The following is a 21,448-nucleotide window of genomic DNA, read 5'->3' on the forward strand; positions in this document are numbered from 1 at the left end:
ACGGCTTGTTAGCAGTAATCGTCTGTGTTCTTTTTGGTCTTCGCACACATTTCCGATTACAGACCTATTTGCCTCGTATCACACACATCTTGTTCATTTGAACCGTTTCTATTCTCATGTCTCAAAGCAAACAGTTCATCCGAGTGAACCGCATGTCGTATATCGCACACACCTTTGATCTGGCTGACCGTTTCTTTTGTGTTGCCTAATCACAAACAGTTCATCCGAGTGAACCGTATGCTGTACATCGCACACACCTTCATCTGGCTGCCCATTTCTTTTGTTCCTCCTCATCGCAAATAGTTAATTGAGTTGAACCGTATGCCCGGCATCGCACACGCAACTAAAATCTGAACCGTGTTTGATGCATCCTCCATCGCAAACGTTTTGCACCTTTTTGATGGTTTTTTACACCACCGTTTGCGATTATGGCATCACACACAATTTCGTCGAAGGGTCTCTGATCGTAGTGCCGCGTTAGCAGCATCCTGCAGTAGTGTTCTCTTGTCGATAGGAATAAAACAATACACCATGTATTTATTTACAGGAGGGAGTAGTACATTTTTTGTGACATGCATTACTAGATATTGCTAGTCAAATACTAAATCCAGATGGACGTGGTAGTACTACTAAATCGAGACGGTGGTGCTAGTACTAGTAGTAGTACTACCAATGTAGTAGCACTGTATTATCCGTTGGTCAAATATTACGTGCTGCTCCTCACAGTGAAGTGACAAGACCCTACGGCTAAGATGACACCTGAGTATAGGCGCTGTGTTCGGCATACCATAGTCAGCCTCACCGTCTACAGTCACTATCATCATGGCTATAGAGCTAGCCTGCTTACAACTAGCCGTGTTCGACATAATTTCCCGTGCGTAGATGCCCGTGCATTGCATGGAACACCAAGATTGGGGGTGGACGGCGCCGGCAGCGGCCATCGCGCCAGATTTTTCCATGGCCTTCTAGATGTGGTGGGGAGGACATAAGGCTGATTGTGAGAGACAAGGAGTTGTTTGTAAATAGGGAACAAGTGCGGGCATCTTTTTGCAAAACTGGAGAAGTTTGGATTGTATGCGTCAGATCTAGATCCGACGACTATTGGTGAAAGATGGCAGGCACAACATCATCACCAACTCAGGACCTCTTTGATTCGTAGGATTTTAAAACGCATGAATAGGACACGGCAATATTACATGTTTCAAACTGATATTACAAATGTTAGGAGTAATGCTGCACCTACGAAGAGGGAATCTAGGAAGTTTACGTAATAACTTTTGTTACTTTAGGTGGATGCAGTATTATCGTACAAACTAAAATCCACCGCCCTGACATGTCACTAATGGGCAAATAAATTTTCGAGTCTCTGGCCACGTGATGTTTCAAAAACGAATTCAGCTTCGGCAGAGACTATGTCATTTAGGCTTAGACGCTTGCGGTGATCAGCACGCCATTCATTGTTGCGCCAGAGAATGCCAAACCTCATTACCTTGAGCACACTTGCCTCCAAAACAAAGAACTTGGCCAATTTAATCTCAGATGTGCTGCCTCGGTAGTCGATCAAATCAATTTCTGTAAGATGGAGATCAAGGCATTCGATGAGATTGTTATAGTGCAGCACATTTTTCACTTTCGGGTCTTTTTTATCTGCAAAAGAAGAGAACATATTAGAGCAGCTGGCTGTATAAGATTGCCATGTCATCAAGAGGTACCAATATCATTCGCTCATATGATAGGTTTGGCTGGCTAGTGATATTTTTTCACTCTCTCTCTCTCTCTTTCTCTTTCCTCTCATTTACCTAGGAGCATGTGAAGAGCTTGGGCATTCTTTGCCTTCCACTATGTGGCCGATGCCATATTTCTCAAAAGTATGCCACATAATACGCATCGATGTTTGTCGGGGGTGTCGTGCGACATATGCCAAAGGATGGCTTATCATGGAGGGGGCTAATAAGACGTCGTCGGTGCCAGGAAATGGGATGAGGCGAAGACATGCACGCCGGCGAATCATACCCAGGTTCGGGGCTCTCCTAGGAGATAACACCCCTACTCCTGCTCTGCGGGGTCTCCGCCTGATCACTCAAGCAACAATGGTGGCTACAAGCTTGCTCCTTGAGCTGTTTCTCTAGAGGGGGAAGAAGAACAAGTCTTGCCCTGACTTCCTCTCTCTATATGGGTGTGTGGTGAACTAGAGTCTGAACCGTTTGCATGGGTGCCCTGGGGGGTTTATATAGGCCTAACCCCCAGGGGTACAAAGATAATCTGGCCGGGTGGTGGCCCTAGGTGTCAGTGTCTACGGTCGCCGGCTTCTCCGCCGACCGCTGGGGACCGCCGCCTGGTGGGCCCTGCTGGTTGTCTCGTAGTTGGCCAACAGGCCGCACCCGCAGCTCGTGGGTGTGGCTGGCTGCTCGGCACTATAGCGGTGCTGGTAATGATGCATGCTTTGTCGGGGAAGCGTGGCTATAGTACCACCGCCTGGCGGGCGTTCAGTGTAGCCACTCCCTGTCTCTTGTGGTTAATGGCACACAAACTCCAAGGAGAGGAAGGCCGCCTGGTCAGGGGCTGGCCTCACTACGAGCCGACTGGTCTAGGCTTGCCGCCTTCTGGCTCCTCGTGGATAGGTAGGGCCCGCCGCCTGCGGGCCGTACTGACAACCCGTCATGGGAGCATGGCTCCCTCTGACAGGGGTGATGTCATGTGCCGCGTGGCAACAGTGCCGCGCCGGATCGGAGATCTCCATCTGGTACGGCGCACTCTGGCCACGCTTAACCCTAGATTCGGGGGTGGCAGGGCATGCTGTAGCCACGCCCTGTCTCCTTGCATTTATGTGGACGCAAACTTTGAGGATGCCTAGGGCCGCCTGCTAGGAGCCGACCTCTCTGGAGGCATCCTAATAGGAGCCGACCCACCTCGTGGCCGTCTGCTGGGCTCTGCCGCCTCTTGGAAGCCGGCCACTTGGACCAGCCGGCCAGGAGGAGGCGACGCTTGGCTCTTTGAATCTTAAGGGAGCAGCCGGCCCGATGTCTTGAAGCGCCATGGGGGCCGATGAGGCTACCCGTAGCCAATTACTCTGACAGTAGTCCCCGAAGCTGATGAGGCTCCGCGGCTGGTGAAAGGAAGGAGCCTCGGAAGCTTCCTACTCCGAGTGCTTTATTTGATCTTGCTCCGCCCGTCTTCTGAAGCGCCGACTGCTAGGAGTCGGATATGACCAGGCAAGCCGTCTGGTGGGTTTTGAAATGCCTTGGCGGGAGCTGGGTGATGTGTCAGCCTTGCGCCAGTCTTGCCGCCCGTCAACTGTACGCCACGTGTCGCCAGCTGGCCAGGCCGCCTGCCAGGCCACGCGCGTGATGGGACATTGCTGCGGGCCGGCGCCCGCCACTATCGAGCCTCGGCACGCGCGCGGATCCGCTGTGGCGAGGCAGACGGTTGGGATTCCGTGGCGTGATTACTCCACGTCATTACTACGCGGTTAATGCGGGGTCGTGGGCACAGTTAATCCCGCGATCCCCATGCCCCGTCCCCTCGGCTTCCCATCCTAGGGCTATAAATAGGGGGAGGAGGGGGGCGGCATTAGCACGCGCGCCCTCCTCTCCCCCTGCCTTGCTCTTCTTCTTCTCTCTTTTCGTCGCCGCCGCACTCCCGTGACTCGCTGAAGCGCTGCCGCGGCCCTTTGTCACCAAGCTCGACCTTTCCGCCGCGCCACCGCTCCGTCGACCTCGAGCTTCCAGGGCGCGTGCGCGAGCTGGCGACTGGGACGGCTCGAACATCATTGATGACCACATCGTCTACCTCCGCAACACGCGACGGTTGCCCGGTGAGGCCTATGTCAAGGCGCGCGTCCCGCCGGCGAAGGAGATCTCGCCGGCGCCGGAGGTAGGTGAGCGAGTCATCTTTCGCTCGCATTTTCTCTGGGGCTTCGGCCTGCCGGCGAGTGGCTTCCTCCGCTCCTTTCTCCAGTTCTACCACCTTCAGCCGCACCACCCCATGCCAAACACATTGGTGCTCTTGTCGGTCTTCCTCATGCTGTGCGAAGGTTTCCTCGGTGTTCTCCCCACTCTCGAGCTGTGGGGAGAATATGTCTACACCAAGCTTGGCGTCTCTGCCAAGGACGAACCGGCTCATTGCGGTGCCTTCGTCGTGGTTCGGCGCCCAGGAGCCGGCAACCGCTTCCCTTCCATCACCTTGACCCAGTCCGTCAAGCTGTGGCAGAAGTCGTACTTCTACGTGAAGAACGTCAACCCAGCGCTGACTTTGTCAACCTGCCGGCCTATGAAGCCGGCCCGCCGGCCGAGCCGCGCACCAATTGGACCTTCAGGCCGAAGCGTCTGTCGCCGGCCTCCACCGCCGCCGTCGCCAGGCTTAAGGAGATGACGGACTTGGAGGGCCTCCAGGCGTCCGACTTGCTGACCGCCTTCGTCGTGCGCCGGGTTCTCCCTCTCCAAGTCCGGCCTCACATGATCAGCCAGATGAGTGGGCACTGAGACCCATGTTGTTGTCCACCCGGGAGATGCCGGCCACGGAGGTGGCCAGCATGGTGAACGAGATGGCGAACCTCAAGCTCTCGGAGTCGGACAGGCAGTTTGGCAACCGGTCGTACTCCCGCGCGCATCCGCCTCATGCTGTAAGCTTCCGACTCTCCTTCCTTCCTTTGTTTTTTTCTTCTTCTTTCGAGTTCTGTTTTGTCGACTGATCAGTTGGACCTGTCGCAGCTCCTCACAACCCAGCAAGCAGCCGACGCCCCGGCGCAAGGCCAGGAGTTCTTGCCGGACCGAGCGGTGAGCGACGCGGACGACCCTGATTTGGGGGTGGCTGCCTTGGAAGACGACGCCACAGGCGGTGGCGACGAGGCAACCATCTCTGCTGGGGGAGGCGGCCTCGAGACGTGGTCAGATGACGACGAGGGCGGGGGCGAGCTCCTCAGCGGCGCTGCCCGCACCAGGCGGCGCAGCGAAGCGCCGAGCCGGCATGCAGCTGCAAGGCGGTCGGCCGAAGAAGTCCAGGGGCTCGGCCGCGGCGACCAGGCGGGAGGAGGCCGCCTCGAAGGCGGCCCGGTTCAAAAGGTCCCTGAAGTAGCCGCCGACGGTGTCCGCGTAAGAGCTTGTTCTTCTTGTGTTTTCCTTCGTCTTTTTGCAACCTCCTTCTGAGTTTGTCTTGTCTTGCTTGAATCAGAGCCCCACTCTCTCTTGAGTGGTCGACCTCCGCCTCCATCATCGGGGGGATGGAGGGCTCCGCCAACACCCGCCGTACAGACCCGCTCGCCGACCTCCGGGAGGCAACGGAGAAGAACGCGCGTGAGGACAAGGAGAGGGCGGAGAAGGCGAAGGTGGATGCTGCCAAGGCGGCGCAGGAGGAGGCGGACGCGACGGCCAAGGCCCAGGCCGATGCCGCGGCCAAGGCCCAGGAGGAGGAGGTGACCAAGGTCCAGGCGGGCGCAGCCGCCAAAGCACAAGCAGGCAGAGCCACGGCTGGCCAAGCCCCACAGCTGGTCATTTCGCTGCGCTCCATGCCATCGGCGACAGGGGTCCCGGCGCTGACTGGAGGGGCCGGCAACGACCAGCCCGTCATGGAGAGGGAGGTAGGCGACGTCGTCATCCCGAGGACGGAGGCTCCCCAGCAGACGCTGACTGCCGAGGCTTAGGGCAGTCGGCCTGACGCGCCGTCGACGCCTAGAGTCGGCGATGAGCTGGTGGTGGGTGCGACTCCCGTCGTTCGCACACCGTCGCACCGGCGTGTGGCCAAGGCGACTTCGGCGCCGCGTCCTCAGGAGATCGGAGCCTCGAGCTCGTCGGCCCTGGAAGCGGAGGCCACTAGTGCCGTCCCGTGGGAGTGGATGACTGGGGGCGGGACGAGCGTCCTGAACAAGGCTATGCACGAGGTCCACTCCCTGCTTTAGGCCCAAGGCGACGCCCTCAAAGATTAAATGGAGAAGTTCCTAGCATTGCAAGCCGCCGTCCGGGTATGCTCCTTATGCTTCGCTTTCAATTTCTTGCAATCTTCTGTGGGGGCGCGCCAGCGCACCCACTGGGTATAGCCCCCGAGTTCCGGGCCGGCTGCTGAGCAGAGATGGTTGCCCCAAGGTAAGTTCCAAGTACTGACCCTTTATTTCTTCTATTGCTTTTGTTGTAGGATTACCACAAAGTTTGCGCGGCCTCCTACAACTCCCATGTCAAGGAGCTGGCCAAGCGGACCGCCGAGCTGACGGACAGCCGGAGTAAGCACTCCATTGTCCATTCTCGCGGGGGCGCGCCAGCGCACCCGCAGGGTGTAGCCTCTGAGATTCGGGCCGACTACTGAGAAGTCGGGTCAGATCTTTCGGCGACCTCTTTCTCTTTTTTCTTTTGTTGAATCATTCAATTCTTCGCGGGGGCGCGTTAGCGCACCCGCGGGGTGTAGCCCCCGAGATTCGGGCCAACTGCTGATCAGTCGGGTCGGATCTTCCAGCAACTACTTCTTTCCTTGTTGATTTGCTGACCTCCTCTCAGCCTTGTCTTCTGCAGGAGCCGATGCCACCTTGTGGCAGCAAATGGGCGAAGATCAAATCGCGCTGCATGCCAAGGAGGAGGAGCGCCTCAAGATGGAGCAAGAGCGGGACCGCCATGCCAAGCAGCTGGCTGATCAGGCGGCCGAGCACCAGGCAGAGCTGCAGAAGCCCAAGGAGGTGGAGGAGGCTCTCCTGGCCAAGTTCGAGACTTAGCGCACGAACTGGCCTGACAGGGAGAAAGCCCTGGAGGCCGGCTATGGCGATATCGAGGATATGCTCGATGGTGAGTTATTCTTGTCCTTCTTCTTCCTACCGTTTTTTTCTGCAAGCCGATCTCCGATTTCTCACTTTTCTCTTCTTCCCTTGAGGAGAGTACTTCCCTGGCTACTCCGTTGCCACCAGCCAAGCCGTCGAGGCTCATCGCGACGAGCGGAGGCTGGCTGGCGCGATGATCGCTCCCAACGCCCCTCGGAGCCTCGACGAGCAGATGCTTGCCATCCAGTCTCGTCTCCAGCTGGTGCATCGGGCTCTCCGCCATCTTCAGCGCGGCGGAGCCCAGGTGGTCTCCGCCCTCTGGCCGGGCTTTCCTCTTCTGCGCACCGCCAGCCGGATCTCCGACTTGTTGGAGGTGGCCATCGGCCGCCTCGAGGCATGGAAGGGCTCCTCCGCCCGGGCGGGCGCACGCCGGGCCCTGGAGTTCTTCAAGGGGTGGTACCCTGGGCTGAACCTGGACCAGCTGGCCACTCTCTATGATGAAGCCGGCGAGGAGTTGGAAGCGGTGGTGCCCCGGCTTTATCATCGTGCCGCGGCGAACACCGAGTACACGGACACCAGCATCTTCCTCCCTGAGTTGGATGAGGCGGGCATGGAGGTGCTGCCCAACTAGTTCGTGCTTAACCTAGAAGGCGGCGAGGACTTCGGTGGAGGTAATTGTCGGATCACAGGTTCCGGCAAAACCCTCAAGGTTCGAACACTGGGGTTCGCACGAAGATCTCCCCCTACCGATCCACGGCTTAGCTTCTCTAAGATCTCAAGGGCCTACTCTACGAAATCACAACACAAGGGACACAAGATTTATACTGGTTCGGGCCACCGTTGTGGTGTAATACCCTACTCCAGTGTGGTGGTGGTGGATTGCCTCTCGGGCTGAGGATGAACAGTAGAAGGGGAAGAACAGCCTCCTGAGGCAGGGTGTTCTTGTGCTTGGTGGGTGTGTGGCTAAGGATCAGCTAAAGATCAGATGCCTTCCTACGGTGGTGTCTAGTCCTACTTATAGAGGCCCTGGTCCTCTTCCCTAATATTGAGCGGGAAGGGAGCCAACAACGGCCAATTTGAAAGGGGACAGCTAGTACAGCTTATCCTGACAAAAGTAGTCTTCGATTGCAAAAGGCTCTGGTGGTGACACCACCTTGGGCTCCATGGTGACCTCCGTCTTGCCGTCCTGCTGGTCTTGGTCTCGTTGCACTAATATGGAAACCTTTGCTTGACGCCACGGTACTCCGCATCTGCGCTTGCCCCCTTAGCACCAAAGAGGAAGCGAGGACACTATGCGCACTGGCGCACGCCTGGTCTCGATCGTCATGGCTCATGTCACGAGAACCTCGCGAGGTTTGCCTTGCCTTGATCTCTCCGCCCCTCGCGAGCCAACCCGGTGAGGCCTCTCCAGAGAGGGTCTTGTGTCATCCGCCTCGTGAGGCTTGGCACCTCGCGAGGGTCTTGGATGCTTGTTGCTGAAGATGGGCCATACGAGCCCTCTCATAGAGCCACGCCATGGGCCGCAGGCAGGCAAGTCTGGGGACTCCCGCTCCCAGAACACCGACAGTAGCCCCCGGGCCCAAGGCGCGGTCGGGCTTGGCTTTGAGGCGAAGCCAAAGGTAAGTGCAGAGCACCACGGGCCCCAATAGCCTGCGGCCTTGGTCAACGCGTGGCGGTTGATTGGACATGGGCGTCTCCGCTTCCCCATGTTGCCTTGGAATCCGCCTGGCTATGCGGCCACCGCAACCTACACAGTTATTCTTCCATCGCCCGCGCCATACTTTCCCAATTCCTCTGCTTCCCCGGAACTCCGCTTCTCTTTCCAATCTGACCTGAGCTTTGCTCACTCCATCGCCATGGCGCCGAAACAAGCAGATAAGGGGAAGAAACCTCTGTCTTTGTCGAGTGCGCCTCTGGCCGTCGAGCCCGCGGTTGGCCGATCGCTGGTGCTCAATGATGAGGCCATGGGCAAGGTGTGTCCCATGCTCGCCTCTAGCTTCGATGAGTGGGGAAGGACGGTGGCTTGGCCTGCGCCTCGTGCTCCCTTTGACCGGGCTGCCACCGAGGTCCCAATCTTCATCGATGCCCTCTGGGCTAGCCTGGTCCCTCCTTTCTCCGCCTTCTTCAACGCAGTGCTTCAACACTATCAGATCCACATGCTGCATCTTGATCCCCAGTCCGTGACCCTTCTTGTCATCTTCGCCTTCGTGTGTGAGGCCATGGTGGGCATTGCCCCTTCCGTGGCCCTTCCTCACCACTTCTTCTCATTGCACCTGATGGATCCCCGGCAGAGCCCGGGATGCGTCAGCTTCCAGGCTGTGGCCGCGACGGCAAGCGCGGGGATCGATTTCGAGCTTCCTCCATCTACGAGCAAGTTTTGGTCATGGTGGGTATTTGTCGATGCCGGAGTGCTCAGCCCTCTGCTCCATTCTTCATCGGCGCCTGCCGTTCCTAGCTCCGGTTGGAGCCACAAGAAGCTCGCGAGCCCCTGCCTTGTCCCGGTCTGGCTCAGGCTGAAGAGTCTGAAGGACCGCAGTGTAACCGCGCCCATGGTGGTGAAGGAGTTCGTCAGGCGCCGAGTCGCTCCACTTCAACGCCATTCTCGACCAATGTGGGCCTTGCTCAACAGCAAGGACCATATGAGGCTTCAGGAGTCCGGATTCCCTCTTGAGATGCGGCAAACGGTGCTTGAGGTCCTGACGGGCGTTCCGCTACCAGACGACATGCCTCGAAGGAGTTGTCTCCTGTACTGTTACTCGAACAAGGAGGAATTCGTGGAACACATGACTTCCTTTGATGAGTGGGGGTTGCGCCCAAATGGCCCGGTGGGGCCCCACGAGAACCCTGTCAACATGGTTCCCCTCTTTGCTGCTGGCGTCGAGCTCGCCCCGAGTGTGGGTGTAGGGAGGCGAGCACTACCAAAGGCTGGTGACAAGGGCGCCGAGGTGCTGGTGGCACCTGGGGTTCCCGAGGCGTCGTCCTCGGGAACCCGTGACTCTTGCCCTGTGGCGGCAGTTGCTGGGGTGATGCAACTCGTGACTCCCGAGGCCGAAGCCCCTGAGACCTCGGCAGGTCGCTGCGAGATGGCGCCCGATTGCTCTCCTCAGCTCGGCGCCCCTGAAGCTGTCCCTTCGAGCGCTTATCCGGTAACGCCCCGGGCCGGCCGCCACGTCCAGCGCTTCGGTCGGCTCTGCTTGGACTTCGAGGAGCTCCGCAAGAAGAAGGGATCTTCGAGCGGCGGCAGTGGTATCTTCGGGCCGTTGAAGCGGAGGAAGTACATCGCCGTCGACGAGTAAGTACTATATCTTTGTGGTTTCTTGAGCGCTGCTTTCCTTCCTAATGGTGGTCATTCAGGGTCCCTTCTGCCAAGGCCGCTGCATCTCCTGGGAAGCAGCCTCCTCTCTCCTCGACTCCCCCGCTGGCCTTGAGCGCCCCGAGCCCGCGTGCCGTCCCCGGAGCAGGGTCGGTTGGAGAGGCGTGCTCGCCTCCATGGTGCCTTGAGCCCGCGCCCTCGTCGTCCCTCCTTCACGGCTTTGATTGGAGCTCAGCAAGCGTGCCGAGGGCTCCTCCTCTAGTCATGGACGGCAACTGGGCGGCTCCGGTCTTGGGCTCCTCCTCGAGCAGCGGGCCTCGGCTCGCCCGGGCCCCTTGCGAGGCCTGGTTGGCATCTGGGGCAACACCATCGCCCAGCCCCCTGCTGAGAGGGGGCGCGCCGCCTCGGGCCTCACCCGCAGCCCCCGTGGTGGAGGGCGAGATGGGTTGTGCGCTTGAGTTTGAGCACGAACGGAGTGTCATTCTCCACGAGCTCTTCCAGGAGGCGATGGGCACGATGAACCGGCTTGGTGGGGAACTCGCGGACGTCGATGTGCACCTCAAGGCTGAGGGTCTACGGTTGGCGGAGGAATGGTGCAAGCTGAAGGTGGCTATAAACCTTGGCTGCCACCAGCGCGATCTCGACAATGCGAAGGCCGAGGCGTCCCTCGAGGTCTCTCGTGAAGCTTGCTCCCGAGCTTTGGAGGAGGCTCACGAAGTTGACCGCTGTCGCGAGGCTGCGGAGAAGCGCGTGTGGAAGCTCCAGTCCTGGAGTGCGTCCTGGAGCAGCAGGTGGAGGTGTGCAAAGCCGCCCTTGCGTCGATGAGGGGGGCACCCACCGAGGAAGAAGAGATCCGGAGGCTTGAGGAAGCGCTGGCACTGGAAGCTGTGGAGCGCAGCCTCGAGCTCGAGCGACTGGAGATGAGGGAGCGCCAAGTCGCCCAAGCGGAGGACACCGTCAATGCGCGCGAGGCCAGGGCCCAGGAGGAGGTTGATCGCCGGGTAGCCGAGGCTCGCGCGGATCTTGAGGGTATGCATGACCTGAAGTTGAAGCTTGCGGACACGGAGGCTGCAGGCAGGGCCGCTGCACTTAGGCCCAGGCTAGCCAAGGTGGAGAGGCGCGAGGAGGCCACGGCAGCCGCCCTGGTCATGGCACAGGCGGAACTGGCCTCCGCCCGCGCCGAGTTGCTCTCTCTTCAGAAGCGGGTTGCTGACGCCGAGTCTGTTGCGCGGCAGAACAGGGAGGAAGTGCTTCAGAGGCGGACGCTGGAGCGCGTACATGCTCCTATGCTTCAGGACCTTTGGAACAGGGCCAATACTGCCCTGGGCCACATTTGTGACGAGAATGCCCCTCACCCCCAAGTGAACCACTACGCCGGCCACCTCTGCTTCTTCATCGACGTGGTGACGCGCCTGGAGGCTCGATCCGATAGAGCTCACCAGCCCATGGAAGAGAGGAGCCGTGGCCTTCTTGAGCGCGCATTCTCCCGCGTCTTCAACCATCTTTAGAACACCTACCCCAACTTCTACTTCGACGCCGCCATTGCCCCCATACCCGCGGCCATCCGGGACGATCTGGCGCGGTGGGTGGAGGACAACGTGGATGCGCTAGTTAGGGCCTTCACTTCTGAGGATGACGCGGTGGTAGTCGCGGCAGACGAGGGCGACATGGTTGATGATGGTGATGGCGGCGCTGGGGAGGGTGATGGTGGCGCCGACGACGGCGACGATGATGCCAGCGATGCGTCTGAATCTTGGGGGACGTGGCGAGCGATATATCCAGTTGAGCTCGTGCTTCCTGCTATTTACCCTGCATGCAGAAGCTTGGGCAAGGCCCCTAAAGATTGTAAGAGCATTTTGAGAGGGGGAGCCCCTCGTGTAAACAAACCGCTGCCTTTATTCCTTTATGTCAAGCTGAGTGTGCGCCTTCGCGAAACCGTTAATCCGATGGCAAGTTTCCCGTCGTGGCTTACCTTAGCCGGGGCAAGTCCCGAACTGGGTCGTGACGTCATGAGCTTCTGAGACTCCCGAGGAGCCTACCAATCCATCCGAGGGGGCCTCGCGAGAAGCAAGCGCCTGCTGCGATACCGGCGCGCATGGCGCGCGTGTGATACGCCCAGCCCTGCTCGCGAGGGGCCCGCGAGGGGGAGGCAATTTGCGTGAACTCTGAATTAAGGCGAGAACCAGATTGCAAGAAATCGCTCAAACAAGAAGAGGCACCCCCCGCGTGCATCAATGTAAATTCAACTTCAACTTAAATCCAAATCCAGAAGGCAAGGCTACAGAAAAGGGATCCAAAGCAAATGGCCGCGTCCGGCACCTAGTCTAGTCTTCTTGTCTTCGAATCTTCTCACCAGCGCGGAGCTAAGTGCTGCCACTAGGACGTGGGAGGGAGCTCCCGAGGCCCGAGGGCGGCACTCCGGAGACTCCGGGGCATGTACAACCCCACTCGTTATTATGTGAGAGTGTCACGGGCGGCGGTCTTCACAGGCGTGAGCCTTACTTCATATCGCTAGATGAGGGCCCCGCCTTGCGCCACCCTCAACCATCATTGGGGGCGACCGGTAACGAGGACGACACCAAGGGGCAAAGGGGACGCCAGCGGCGCCCTCGGCGACCTGAGGTCCTCTGTCGGGGGTAGGCTTTCCAGCACCTCCCTGGCAGAGGGCCTACCTCCGGGGAACACCTTGCTCCGTGCGGCATGGGGAGGGGTCCGGCTCCCGACCTCTCTCTTGCAGCCCCCCGTGCGCTCCCCCCGGCGGAAGGGAGGTCGTCGAGATGGGGCCGCCAGCCGCTGTGGTGACCTGATTCCCCTGTGACTCATGGTTAGCGTAAGCTTGCTCCTGAGGGATTAGTGGTACCCTGTAGCTGTCGTGGCTGGTGCGGACTCCGCGGTCCCCAGGCGGCTCCTGGACGTCCTTGGCTTCTAGAGCTTCCTCCTCCCAGCCTAGCCCGGAGAACGAGCTAGGGTCGTCCTCCGACGCGCACTCCTGATCCATCATGCAGGGCACATAGGCTTCCAAGGTCGCCACCCCGAAAACCTCGCCAAAATGCCCCACGCACCACGTCGCCCGGGCAAGCGCACCGCCCTGGGGATGATAGGGCGGCACCCCGCCGGGGTCGTGAGCGTGGCTCGTACTCGCGCTTGTCGGAGGTGGTGTAGGTGTGATTGAGCGCCCTGCGCCGCCAGTTGCGCCTGTGTCGATGAAGCCTCCTAGTACACTCGGGGGGGGCACGGGCGCGACGTGGCCCGCCGTGTGACCCGGCCTGGGGCAGAAGCATGGAGCAAAAGGGTGGCGCCCCGGTGACCGCGGCGTCCAGCAGTGCATCCCTGCCGCTCTCCATCAGTCGGCATCGCAGCAGCTCCCATGCCACCATGAGCGCGGCCCTCATGTTTGCTTGCTCCCGTCAGGTGTGCGGCGTCATGGCTGCAGCGTGGCTTGAGGCTCTTGCGGCCGCCCGCACTTGTCGTGGGGTAATAGCGGACGGCGCGTGGCCGCTCTGCCCGCGCCCCGCAGCATTTGGCGGTGCGCGAGCTGCCTGAGGCACGGGGTTGAGGTCTTCTAGGGCCAAGAAGACCAGTGGTTGGCGCTGGTCCTTGGGTCGCCGGACATTGGAGTGGCGGAGTAGTCGGAGGACCAACAAGCAGATCGGCTGGTGGGAGAAGAGCTCCGGCGCACCCCTACCTGGCGTGCCAAATGTCGGATCACTGGTTCTAGCAAAACCCTCAAGGTTCGAACACTGGGGTGCGCACGAAGATCTCCCCCTACCGATCCACGTCTTAGCCTCTCTAAGATCTCAAGGCCCTACTCTACGAACTCACAACACAAGGGACACAAGATTTATACTGGTTCGGGCCACCGTTGTGGTGTAATACCCTACTCTAGTGTGGTGGTGGTGGATTGCCTCTCGGGCTGAGGATGAACAGTACAAGGGGAAGAACAGCCTCCTGAGGCGGGGTGTTCTTGTGCTTGGTGGGTGTGTGGCTAAGGATCAGCTAAAGATCATATGCCTTCCTATGGTGGTGGCTAGTCCTACTTATAGAGGCCCTGGTCCTCTTCCCAAATATTTTTTTGACTGGGAACTGTAGGGGAAACCCCCACAGCATATCATCACTTTATTGAGTAAAAGAGTTATAGTACAAGTACAAAGGAGGATTACAAGAGGTAATCAAAGTAACTAGGGGAAGAAGGAGAAAAAACCAGCTAAAAGGTACAAGTTAAAAAGAGACAAACTATTGGCCTCAAGGTGGAAGAAATGAAATCCAGCGAAGAAGATCATCTTTGAAGGCAGCTTTCACTCTATATTGCATTAAAGTGATGTCATGGATGAAAGCAGATCTCTATCTATTAAATCTAGCCCTCTCATGCCTGAAGACCTTAGCATTCCTGATGATCCAGATATTCCAGCAAGCAATGAACACCACTTCAGTGAAGAAGGGCTTCCTAAAACTCCTGCTAGCATTCAGAGCCAGATGAGCCATTAAGTCACCAGAAGCCCAATCAATTTGCAGATAGTTCCAACCTCTGACACTAAAATTGCAATTGAAGAACAGATGATCCCTGGTTTCCCTAGTCTGCAAAGGACAAAGAACACAGTTTACTCCATCCTCCAAATGCCAGTGTCTCCTATCCACCATGTCCTTGGTGTTCAACCTGTCCATAATAAGCATCCAAGCAAAAACTTTGATTTTCATTGTACAAGAGGACTTCCAGATCCAGGCAGTCAAAGGGTTGAAAGATGCTGAAGCAAAGTGTGGGAGTAAAACAACTTTGGTGAGTATCCCTTTGCAGTGCCCTTCCAAAACCAAATATCCTTGGACCCAGGTGTTCTATTAAGGCCACCCAACATGGACTGGAGAATATTCAGATCATCAAAAGCCTGGCTGGACAAAGGAAGGTGGAAGTGCTGGAAAATTTCCTGAGAGTCCAAGAACTCTAGAATAGTAATCCAGGGGTCCTTAACATAGGAATAGAGCCTGGGAAATCTGAGTTGGAGGGTAGACACCTGACCATCCAATTGCAAATTATCTGACCACATGAGAGCAGTGTCCCCTGCATTAATCTGAACCCAAGCACACTCCCTAAAATGATGCATGACCTTGCAAATATCCTTCCACCAGAAAGATCCACAATCAGAAGTTCCCTGGGGGACCCTATTATGATAGTAGGAATCCCAAATCAAAGAAACCCAAGGGAGCTCCTTTTTATTAAGGAAGTTATTCACATGTTTGATCAAAAGAGCAACGTTCTGAGAGCCAAGGTTGAGAATACCAAGACCCCCCCTGTTTTTTGGCCTGCATATAAGGTCCCACGCAGCCAGGGATGGGGCAGGTTGACCCCTATTCCTCCTCCAGAGGCATTGTCTCTGGATTCTCTCCAATTGCTTAAGGATTCCAGCTGGGACAGCCAAACTTGACAGAAAGAAAATTGGCATCGATGACAAAGCAGAGTTAAGAAACTGCAGCCTTTCCCCCTGATTCAAAAAGGATGAGCTAGCTGTCATTCTCCTCTCCATGCAATCAACTAATGGCATAAAATCCACCATTTTAGGCCTAGTAGTTCCCACTAGCAACCCAAGATAAGTAAAAGGCATTTTCCCAATCTGGCAGCCAAAAGCAGAAGCTAATTCAGTCAAGGCAACAGTGTCCACATTGATGGGAATAATGAAGGATTTATGATAGTTCACATCCAGACCAGTGGACACAGAAAAGACCCTGAGCATGTCCTTGAGAGCTATGAGATGGTCCTTGACCACAGGCAAGATGATAAGAGTGTCATCAGCATACTGAATCACAGGGTAATCCTGATCATGACAAGGAATTAGTAACTGAAGAATGCCCCTTCTAAACATGTCATTAATTACAGTCTGCAGGAGATCAGCAGCTAGGACAAAAATGAGGGGAGAAACTGGTTCACCCTGTCTGACACCCTTTTTGCACCTGAACTTCCTACCAGGGACTCCATTTAGCAAAACTGATGAGGTACCTGTGGATAGAAGTTGCTTCATCCAGAGGATCCACTTGTCATTAAAGCCCTTATATTTCAAAATTTGCACAATGGCCTCATGCTCAAGGGAGTCAAAAGCCTTTTCAAAATCCAACTTTAGAATCACAATAGGTCTCTTGGACTGATGGCACTGGTGCAAATATTCAAAGGTCCACCCAATACAATCTTGAATTGTTCTAGATTTTATGAAACCATATTGGTTCTTGTGAACACACTGCATAATCACCTCCTGAAACCTATTGGCAACCATCTTAGACAAGAACTTAAGACCCATTCCAGTTAAGGAGATACGTCTGAAGTCACCCACCTCCTCAGGGGAGGGCTTCTTGGGCACCAGAGTTATGTAAGAGTCATTGATATTTTCCAGATGAGTAGTACCCTCAAAGAAAGCCTGGGCCAGTTCATAAAAATCATGTGAAATAATGTGCCAGCACCTTTTGAAGAAAAGACCATTAAAACCATCTGGACCTGGAGCTTTATCAACTGGCATATGCTTGACAATCAAGTCCATTTCCTCCTTCTCAAAAGGCTTAGTGAGAGTGTCCAATCCCACAACTAGTTCAATGAGGGAAGAAAGATCAAAACCCATATTAATTCCCCTGGAAGAACCCATTCTGTTCTTAAAACAATTCCAGATAATACCCTCCATTTTTGAATGATCTGTCACCACCGTACCATCAGACAATTTAAGGCTAGCAATAGAATTCCTTCGATACCTCTCTGTGTCCATAGCATGAAAGAACTTGGTGTTCTCACCACCCACTTTTATGTATCTGATAGTACATCTTTTCTTCCAATAGAGGCATTGAAGTTGAAGTAATTTCTCAACATGGGTTTTGACCACTATCCTGAAATTAGATTCATGTCTGTAGAGAGGTCTATATTCCTCAAGCTCATCCAAGAGCAAGATAACACTATTGCATTTACAAATTAGAGTTTTCAATTTGGAGATGTTTTTCTGCCATCTCTTTAGACACATCCTCAAGGACTTAAATTTGTCAGCTATCCTGGCAGTAATATGGCCCTTTCTGGAGTGTTTTTGCCATGAGGAATCAACACAGTCCATAAAACCCTCCAACTCCAACCAATAATTCTCAAACCTAAAGATGTTAGACTTGGGAATAGAAGTTTTGATTGTAACCATACATGGCACATGGTCAGAAGCAGTTCTGGCAAGAGGTATCACTTCAGTCATGGGATAATCAGATATCCAATCGACAGAAGTAAAGAACCAGTCAAGCTGCTCAAGGAGTGGAGAATCCTGCATATTGGACCAAGTGTAAGACCTGCCTTTGATGGGCAATTCCAAAAGGCCGAGGTGTCCAATAATCTCATTAAAGATGAACATGTCATTCAAATCACCACCAGGTAGATTTCTGTTATCCATAGAACGTAAGAAATTAAAATCCCCCAGTAACAGCCAATTCTCATCCACAGGAATGTTCAAGTGATACAGCCAGGATACAAAATTGTCCCTAGCCTCCCCCTCACAAGGACCATAAACCACCACAAGAGTCCACCACTCATTGTTTTGCCTGGAAACAAACTCAATCACCACTGCAAATTGTTGGACTTGCAATAAAGTCCCACCAAAAATAGACGAGTTCCAAACAACTAGAATTCCACCAGAGGCCCCCAAGGAAGGAGAGAAAGCAAAGCTATCAAATCACTTGGGGCAAAAACTTTTAAGCATTCCGGAATCGAATGAAGCACATTTAGTTTCTTGCAGACAAGCAATAGCACAGTGACTTTCGTCAATCTTTTGTCTAACAGCTCGTTGCCTAGCCTCAGAGTTTAAACCCCTGACGTTCCAGCACAGGACATTCCAGTTTCTACAGTTATTATTCATAAAGGAATAACATAACCAAGTCTCCCATGCATATGACACACAGTGTCAGAGGCCCAAAAGCACATAAAAGTTCCGAACCGACATTAATACATATCCAAGGATCAGAAAATGAAAACCAAATGCATAAAGTAGATTTATGGGCTTGCCAGACCCAGCAGTAAAAGAGTACACTATTCATTGGAGGCTTGAGTTGCAGCAGCAGCAGGGTCCACCATAAGTGCATCCTTCGAGAGCAGTGTTGCATCAATCTCCAGCTCCTTGCCAATAGCTTGCAGATGACTGATGGGAGTAGGTGGAGGAGCATCTCCAAATGCTGGATCATCAGCCATCTCTGCAGAAAGGGGCTTGGCCTTGGGCTTCTTCTTCTTGGGCTGCAGAACTAGCTCATGAAAAGTGGGCTTAAACCCATCCCGCTGGGCCGAACTTCTGGTACACCTTCGAACAGATGTATCAACAAGAGGCGTTGGCGCCAGAGTTTTGCGTGGCCTCCTCGTAGGTGCACGCGCAGAGGAAGAAGGGACAACAGGCGCAACAGATTCAGCATCATCAACAAACAAAGCTCTAGCCACAGGTCGAGCAGGTGCCGGCTCTTTCCATGTCAGTAAAGGAAGATCATCCTGCTGGAACGCAAAGTCCCAGTTTCTCTTGGCCAAAATTACAGGCGACAAGGGTTTGGGCAGCAGAGGTTTTGGCACCTCGAACATCACTGGAGCATTCAGCAGGTTTTCAAAAGAGTGCCTCCAAATCATTTCAGGGGGCAGAGGGGGACCAAAGGGGATATTAACCACGGGCAGATCAAGAGCTTGGACATCAAAAGGAGGGGGTTGAAAAACCACAATAGCCCAATTACTAGCATCCTCCAGGTCTGGTGCAATCTCCATCAAATCATACAGGTTGTCCTGTGGAGCCCCATCAATAAGGACGATAGGTGCAGGGGGCACCTGAGGTTGAGCTTCAGAACTTTGGTGAGCAGAACTGGGTTGAGCTGAGGCATTCAACACCACAGATTCTTGATCGTCGACTGCAGGCACAGCAGCAGGTTCCTCCCAGTTTCCCCAATTGTCCTCATGCACCTCATTATGTGCAGGTTCAGGCGGAGGTGGCGGCACATCATTCCACCCCAGAGCCGGGAATGGAGGCAGAATAAAAGGTGGCATCTCCGGGAAGGGAACACCAGGCAGAGGATGAGGATTTCCATTGATGGGCATCTGTTCAGCAAAATTGGCTCCAAGGATATACAGAGGCACCGTCCAAGACACCCGAGCTCCACCCCAGGCAGCATACTCCATGAACACTACATCTCGTGGCACCAAAATATCTTCTGGAAAAGATGCAAAGACCAGAGTGCGCACAAGGTATGGATCCTCACTAATCCAATGATGAAACTTCCCAAAAGTGTTGACCGCTGCCCGAATGCTATCCGTATTGCGAAGGTCAAGCGGGATCCCCAAGAACATGAGCAGACCCTGACGGAAACCCTGAGCACCTCTAAAAGATTCCCCCTCATCATGTTTCATAAAACGCACGAAACGATCGTTGCCAATAGGTTGGGGCGGCATCTGAAGAAGAGAAAATCTGACTGCAGCATCCCGAAGCTCAAAAAGACCCACCGATCTAATCCAAGGCTGAGCAGACCTCACCAAGACCCCATGAGCTTGCAACCATTGAACCACTTCCTCTCTAGCAGCACCAATCTGATCGGGAGGGGGGATGGGCATTACCTCAGCAAGCATAAATTCCTCATGGCGGCGCACAAGTGGGGTATGTGGCGTCACGTAGGTCCGAGGCAAACGAGCATCTCCACCATCCACAATGTGATGGCCAGCCGGCACATACAGCAAGGGGTCGAGAGGGAAGTTGTCCATCGGAGGGGAACAGCCCGGGCTGGAAGCAGACGGCGAGAACTCCGGCGGAGGAGGGGTCTCAGGCGGCGCGGTCGAAGGTGTTTTGGGACCAGGACTGATGGAACAAGGCGAAGGAGTAAATGCGGAAGTGCAAGAGGAGTCCAAGTTTGGTAAAAGCTGTGTCAGAGAGATATTCTCGGTGGAAGCTGGGAGATCCTCGGAAGTTGCAACGTTACCGGGTTTTGGTTTCCAAACCAGACCCAAAATCCTTGCAAACTTGTTACAGTCCTTTTTACCATGCCCCACCCGCAAACAAGAGGTACAACGTAGTTTAGACGTGCACGCCGCAGCAAAATGACCCTTAGCCAAGCAAAACTGACACGTTAATATTTCGTCCACCATACCCGATACCAAGTTATCAAAATCTTCTTCAGCTTGCTGAGAAGAAGGAATGGAAGGCCCATAAGATAAGCCCGGCTCCTCCAGGACCGAGGAACGTGAAGATGACGGCCCAACATGGGATGGCACGTCCACATTCGGAGAACCAAAATTTCCGCCCGAGATAGATGGCGACCCATTCGCAGCTGTTGGAAGATCCCTAACCGTTCCGAAAGAAATGGAGGGGGTAGTCGACGTCCATCGGAGTTCAGCCGGCGGCGGGGGGTGGATGACCACCCTCTCATGCGCCGAAAGCGTGTACCCCGCCTCCTCAATAGTCTGGATGCAATTTTGCGTGGCCGGATAACGATAACCATGACAAGCAGGATAATTCTGGAACTTTGAAAAAGAGAGCTTCTTGGCAGGGGCATGAGATGATCTTATCGAAGATTTACGCGGCTTGGTGTGCATAGCCAACATGCCAAGGGTAGCTCGACGTTTGGAAGGACTAACAATGATCCATTCAGCATCACATTCCAATTTCCAAAGTTGAAACTCACGGCCCCAATTTGGGCCACCATTACCCCAAAGATGAAAGAAACATTTAAAATGATCACAAGAGAAAGAACGGAGCTTGAGAATGATCAGAGCCACAGCCTTGCACGAAACTTGAAAACCACAAACCCTATCCTTGATCATAAAAACCATGAACTCAATAGCAGAACCTCCAATGGCCGCCTCAAGTGCCGTTGCCACCGAATCCTTAGTCAAACGAAAATCATGCCGGCCAAAAGAAATTACCATGGTGAAGAAGCCCGAGTCATCCATGGGGTGCACCGGAAAACCCGTAGATTGAAAAACCTTTTCCGCAAAAACCAAACCCTTAGAGAAGTCCAAGCCAAGGGTGGATCCATCAGCAGAACCCATGGAAATGGGTATTAGAACGGAGATCTCAGAGTGCCGGAGAGATCTATTGGAGAGGAAAGGAAACTTGGTGGCTAGGGGAGGAGATCACCGGAGGAGGTGGCGATCGCCGGGGTGGGGGTGGGAGCGCCTATCATAGATTTCTTGTATTTGGTTGTTGATTTCCTCTTCCCAAATATTGAGCGGGAAGGGAGCCAACAACGGCCAATTTGAAAGGGGATAGCTAGTATAGCTTATCCTGACAAAAGTAGTCTTCGCCTGCAATAGGCTCTGGTGGTGATGCCGCCTTGGGCTCCATGGTGACCTCCGTCTTGCCGTCCTGCTAGTCTTGGTCTCGTTGCACTGATGTGGAAACCTTTGCTTGACGCCTTGGTACTCTGTGTCTGCGCTTGCCCCC

Source organism: Triticum aestivum, chromosome 3D (genome assembly GCF_018294505.1).
Source record: "Triticum aestivum cultivar Chinese Spring chromosome 3D, IWGSC CS RefSeq v2.1, whole genome shotgun sequence".
In the NCBI taxonomy this organism is placed as follows: Eukaryota; Viridiplantae; Streptophyta; class Magnoliopsida; order Poales; family Poaceae; genus Triticum; species Triticum aestivum.